This window comes from Lepidochelys kempii, chromosome 18 (assembly GCF_965140265.1).
Source record: "Lepidochelys kempii isolate rLepKem1 chromosome 18, rLepKem1.hap2, whole genome shotgun sequence".
In the NCBI taxonomy this organism is placed as follows: Eukaryota; Metazoa; Chordata; order Testudines; family Cheloniidae; genus Lepidochelys; species Lepidochelys kempii.
The window spans coordinates 18,079,828-18,086,659 of record NC_133273.1 but is presented as its reverse complement, the minus strand read 5'-3'; positions in this window follow the sequence as shown (position 1 = coordinate 18,086,659).

The following is a 6,832-nucleotide window of genomic DNA, read 5'->3' as shown; positions in this document are numbered from 1 at the left end:
TGTTTTGCATCTGTCTGGTTCTTTCCAAACTTTTGCAGAGAGGGAATCTTTTTAAAAGGAAGCAGGTTATTCCAAACATAGGGAGGCGGCTTCTAGTCAGTGTCACTCCCCTGGCCTCACAGAGTGTGTTGGCCCTGAGATATCACAGTGGTGGTGATCAGTACCTCTGCTATGTCTTTCTCCAGCATTATCTGTCCAGCGGCAGCATATTGAATAATGGAAGAGGTTTGTTCTCTAACAGAAGCCTCTGCTAATACGCATGCCCTGGCCTTAGAGTGAGTGGTAATATATGTATATAGTTAAACACACACACAAAGCAACTGCGTCCTCCTTGTGGGCAGAGGATTTATAACGGTTTCCATAAAACCAATCCATTCACACACTCAGATATGCTCACTCAGCCACATCCCAGTGATCAGGGTCTCTCCCCGCCTCTCAAATGAACGCAAGATGGCTTCACCATTGTTATAGGTGTCCAGAGAAAACTCTGCAGATCCGCTCTCTTGGTGGTTTAAGCACAGGCCTAAGAAATAGAATGTTATAAGGTTGAGTCTGCTGCTGGGGGACACTCCTTGGAGCTGCTGGGGCTAAGATTTTCAATGGATGTTTGGAGTGCAATTGGCATTGAAAATTACAGCCTCTCTGCCTCTGCTTCCCCATTTGACAAATAGGTCCGATTCTCCTCTTACTTATCCCAGTGTCAATTCATGAGCGTTACTCTTGATTTAACTGGGTGTGTGAGCAGAACCAGGCCCTCACTTAGTTCCCTTCAGTTGGATTCATTAAGTGCTTTGACCATAAGATGGACTAGGTATTACTCTCCTCCTGCCTTGGAGATTTTCTCCTGTACATGGCTTTGTTTGGAACAACTTGGAGCAGTCAAGTCACATTGAACAATTCATCTGGGTCTTTTCCCCTGGTGAGATGTTGGAGCATGTATTTGTTAGACCTGCTTCGGCAGGCAGCTCGGGGGCACAGATGACTCAGGCTCAGATGAGACCATATGTGAAATCAAAGAGTGGGGAGGAAAAAACCAACCCCTGCAGAGAAGAAATTCAGAGCCTCCAGATATAGCAGAAACACGGGAAAAACCACACACAGGCGGGAGAATGAAGGCCGGTTGCTGGTACTGAAAGTGATTAATAGGAGCTGGTACCTTCACTAAAGGACACACTGGAGGTTAGGAAGAAGCCAAGAACATGGGAAGATTTTTCCAGCTGGTTCTCCACAGGGGAGAGAGACATTGAAAGAGGAACAAGGGCTGGAGGGCTAAGTCTGAGCTAAGTGGGTGTTGCCATCTGTTGCAGATCTCAGGGGCGTGCCCAATTGCAGCATGTAATATCAGCCTGTAAGCTCCCACCATGACAACGGAAGGGGACCATTTCGCTTCATGGAGACAGCATTGTCTGAGCCCATCACCAGCTCTTTAGGAGACCATGCTTCTAGTAAGAGGTGTGTGGTATTAAAGACCAGGGTGTTACGGGGAAGGAGGGAGAAAAGGAATCAAGTGAAGGGATGGTGTTTCCCAGCACCAACCAAAGCAATAATGATCATTGACACCTCCTCGCCCCACCCACAGCGATCACTCTGTGCTGGTAGCTATTGCCACAAACACGGGGTTAACAGAACACATCCCAAGGCTAATATGGAGGTGGCGTTTGGTGGGAAGATACAGGTCCCAGCAGTCAGAGCTCCACTTCGATCCAATCCACTAGGTTCCCACTAAGCTGCTGTGGGCCTGCTGCTATAAACTAGCTTGTCAGAGCAGACTCCTCCCTGCTTCGACTTTTCTTGGCTGCGGGAGCCAGTACTAGTCTCTGTTCTATTCTTCCATCCGCGATGGGTCACAGTGAAGGCACTCAGGGACAGGCAATAAACCTAAGCCACCTTCCCAGCCATGTGCAGCTTGAATGAGAAGCCGGTTAGTTGGGAATGCTTAATGCAGGCATAATGAGGAACGAGCCACAGGGACTCCAAGGGCTGCGATGCTGCAAAAGAAACCACAGCGAGCTGTGACTATTTAGAAAAGGTTTTTTTTTTTGCTCTTTGGGATCTTGTGGTATCCCTGGCTCACTCAGAGCTGCTCCAATCAGATGAGGCCCAATGGTACTGTCTTTACTCTGTAGCACAGAAGCATCTCTCCAGAGTGGGCCTGGCTCCAGCCTCCGTGAAGAGAGCTGGAAAGCACCTTGTTGCATGGACCTTGCTCAGACGTGGCAGGCCAGATTTTCAGCACGTCTGCGAAAATGAGCACAGGTCCCTTTGCCCCTGCAAAGCCCCATGGTTGTGGGCAGATGCCCTTATCCATGCACAGCATTGTTAACCCTAAGTGTGCAAAAATCGCAATTCAGGCCCTCGCACCCAACACAGCTGCCCCTGAGCAAGCAGCAGCGCCCAATGAAGTTGGGACTTTCCTCCCGCAAATCCACAACACCCCTTTGCCCGTGGGGTTGGCAGGCCTGGAAGCACAAAGCCCTTTGCAGCGTTACATTGGGCACGTGCCGCCTATAGGAGGAAGGGAAGACCAGGAGGTTGCACTGGTTGACGCTAGCTTTTTGGGCTGCATTGAAAACAAATAAAGCAGTTAGCCCTGGCATGTCTTTGTTATGCTGAACCTTCTAGCAGCGCTGCTCAGAGCCCTGGGACTATTGCAGGGCTCCAACGCCAAGAAGAATCTGCCACGTGGAGGATATTAGCAAGCGGAATGCATATCCTGCGAGGAATTAGTGGTTAACCCAGGCTGTCTCACTGCTCTGGAACATGAGGATAGTTTGCTCTCTCTGCACAACGTACAGAGCCCTTGTATCTCTGCTGGTGGCTCTGATCTCTTGGACTCCCTTGTGAGCAAGCTGCCCCGGAGCAAGAAACTCTGCAAGTAGTAGAGATGCCCATTTCCGTATGGATCTGGGCCGTGCTACAAACTATCACAGAGGTTAAGAGCTTAGCAGGATTGGACATTTATATGGACGACAAGAATATCCAGTCACAAGAAATAAGGAGTAAGAACAGAGCTTTGGAAGGTTTATAAACCCTACAGCATGAGCTGATCTCCAATGGGGATGGAGAGAAATCTTTTCCTAGGGGCCAGTTATGCCATGACAGCCTTCTGCAGTGTTTCCTACACCTCTTTTAGAGGCAGCTGGGCCTGAGTATTGTCCCAGACAGGACATTTTCCCCCAGCCATGTTCTGCTGCCATTAAGGAGCAGGAAGTGAAGTGTTATTCGTATGGTGCTAGCACCTAGGAGCCCCAGGCCCTGTTGTGCTAGGGGCTGTACAACTGGGCTGGTTTCTAATACCTAAGCACAGTAACATGGGAGTCAAGACCAAGGCTGGTTGATGCTTTGCAGACGGGCGTCCGAGAGAGGAGGAAACCCTTCCGCCAGCTAACAAGCAGCAGACCTACATGCCTAATGAAATCAAGGCAAGCTGCTTGCAGAGAGCTGCCCAATCAGTAAACAAGCCCTTGGACATGGTTTTGCTATGAGACGGCCAAGACAGCCCCATGAGGAATGTCTCTGGCACGAGCAGCCCCTCCTCACCGTCCAGCTGCAAAGGATGGAACGGCATTGAGATGCTGCAATGGAAGGCACTGCATGCGCCGCTCTTGCCCTGTCCTAAGGGCCTGGAAGAGACGTGGTCTTTGGCCTCACAAGCCCATGCTTGCTCAGTGATGGGGGTCACAGCCGCATGCCTCGCCTCCTTTGCTGCCCCCTTTCCCGGGGAAGTTAAGAAGCTATTTTCAGTTGAACCGCAGCCTAAGACAGAAAGAAAAGAAGGACTTATGGCACCTTAGAGACTAACCAATTTATTTGAGCATAAGCTTTCGTGGGCTACAGCTCCCTTCATCGGATGCATTCAGTGGAAAATACAATGAGGAGATTTATATATACACACACACACACACACCCCATGAAAAAATGGGTGTTTTCATACACACTGTAAGGTGAGTGATCACTTAAGATGAGCTATTACCAGCAGGAGGGGAGTGGGGGAAAGAAACCGTTTGTAGTGATAATCAAGGTGGGCCATTTCCAGCAGTTAACAAGAACATCTGAGGAACGAGGGGGTGGGGGGAAATAAACATGGGGAAATAGTTTTACTTTGTGTAATGACCCATCCACTCCCAGTCTCTGTTCAAGCCTAAGTTAATTGTATCCTGGATAATTGCAAACTGGATACAATTAACTTAGGCTCAAAGAAAAGGAGTACTTGTGGCACCTTAGAGACGAACCAATTTATTTGAGCATGAGCTACAGCTCACTTCATCGGATCGTTCATCACTTCATCTCACTTAGGCTCAGACATTCTTGTTAACTGCTGGAAATGGCCCACCTTGATTATCACTACAAAAGGTTCCCCGCCCCCCCCCCCCCCAGTCTCCTGCTGGTAATAGCTCATCTTAAGTGATCACTCTCCTTACAGTGTGTATGGTAACACCCATTTTTTCATGTTCTGTGTGTATATAAATCTCCTCACTGTATTTTCCACTGAATGCATCTGATGAAGTTTGCTGTAGCTCATGAAAGCTCATGCTCAAATAAATTGGTTAGTCTCTAAGGTGTCACAAGTCCTCCTTTTCTTTTTGCGAATACAGACTAACACGGCTGCTACTCTGAAACCAGCCTAAGACAGGACACCCCCATGGTGGTCCCCTAGCTGTTATCCCCCCTGGAGCTTTCCCTCCGCACAAGTTAGTTGGGGAGGATTCATTATCATCAAATAAACACAGATGGGTTCCCATGCAATGCTGGGTCCCAACCCTGTAGCACTTCCCAGTTGCTTCTGGGGCTCAAGCCCCAAACCCACAACAGCCACAACTGCGGGGAAATCCAAATCCAGCACCCTGCTGCTGACAGCCTGGAGACAGAAGGCTGCTACTTAGCCACAGAACAGGGGCAGCCCATGATAATATGGCCGGGTCTCAGCATTAGAAGAGAACCACAGAAATGTAGGACTGGAAGAGACCTCGATCAGTCAGCTACTCCAGTCCCCTGCACTGAGGCAGAACTAAGTATTATCTAGACCATCCCTGACAGGCGTTTGTCCAGCCTGTTCTGAAAAACCTTAACCTTAAATACCTTTAAAAAATGATGGAAATTCCACAACCCCCCCAAGTAATCTGTTCCAGTGCTTAACTCTCTTTCGTGTTAGACGTGTTTCCTAACGTCTAACCTAATTGCCCATGCTGGATTGAGAAGTGGATGGTTCAGTCTCTTTAGCCCCATGCAATCCCTAGTGCCTCTGCTGATTTGTTCATTTTAATGACAGTTGTGACAGATCATTCTTCCAGAAAGGCAAGAAAAAAAAAATCTCTTGGCCCAACTCATCCTTATGTGGACTTAACGCTCCCATAGCAATGGGGCTGTGACATAGTTTATATTAGAACAGGGCAAAAAAATTCCTACAAAACATTTTTTGGTGAGAAATGAATTTTTTTAAAAACTGGAAGTTTTCACAAAAACATCGTCAATTTCTGGGTTTTCAATGAAAACCCATGAACCTAAAAATGTTCAGGTACTAAAAAAAATTTTTTTTTAAATTGTGTCAAAAACCTGAACAATTTGTACAAAAACATTTTTTGTTTTCTTTGAAATTGTTTCTCTCAGGGGAGGGATGTCAAATTTCCTGACCAGCTCAAGTTCATACCTCTTGGAAGGATCTCTTTCCGTAAAAAAAAGCTTATGATTTGGGGCGGGCTGCACAAATCAGATGTCAAGAATTATAACATTCATAAACCAGTCGGAGAACACTTCAATCTCTCTGGTCACACGATTACAGACATGAAAGTTGCGATATTACAACAAAAAAACTTCAAATCCAGACTCCAGCGAGAAACTGTTGAATTGGAATTCATTTGCAAATTGGATATAATTAACTTAGGCTTGAATAGAGACGGAGTGGCTGGTTCATTATGCAAGGTAACCTATTTCCCCTTGTTTTTTCCTCCCCCCCCCCAGATGTTCTTGTTAAACCCTGGATTTGTGCTGGAAATGGCCCACCTTGATTATCATACACATTGTAAGGAGACTGATCCCTTTAGATAAGCTATTACCAGCAGGAGAGTGGGGTATGGGGAGGTATTTTTTCCATGCTTTGTGCGTATAAAAAGATCTTCTACACTTTCCACAGGATGCATCCGATGAAGGGAGCTGTAGCTCACGAAAGCTCATGCTCAAATAAATTGGTTAGTCTCTAAGGTGCCACAAGGACTCCTGTTCTTTTAGTCAGAACCAAGGCTCACAGCTTGTGATTCTCCACCTGGAGTGATGGATTTTTTATCAAAACTAGAACTAAAGCTAGAACGGCTGGCGGAAGGGAATAGATAGATGACCAAATTATCAATCCATCTTGCAGATGTGATGCTATTATGCCTGGAAGAAGGTTCAGACAGCAGTGGCAATGGCTGGGAGTGATTGATCACTCACTGATCCATCTGGCCCCAGATTCGCTCTCTGATAGAAAATATCGTTTTAACAAAGCACCATTAGCTCATAACTCATGCTATTTCATGGATGGGAGATAACCTTAGCTGGGAAATGCCATCCCATCCCTGCCCAGAGCATTACAAATTGCCAGGCAGGTGCCATCTCCCCCGGGGGCATCACTTATTCACTGAATTGACAGCTAACTAAACTTAATTACAAGACAGTTTAAGGCTGGGGAAGTTGTCAAAGACTCTGCATTTAAATCTTTGATGAGCTCAGCGGCTGAAAGCAAGCCGGCATCCCCTTTTTCCCTTTGCATTCTGGGCTGATTAAGAACTGTGTGGTGGCTATTCGGCAAGCAGCAGGGTGTGAAATCACATCTCCTGGAGGCAGGGAGCCAAGTGCA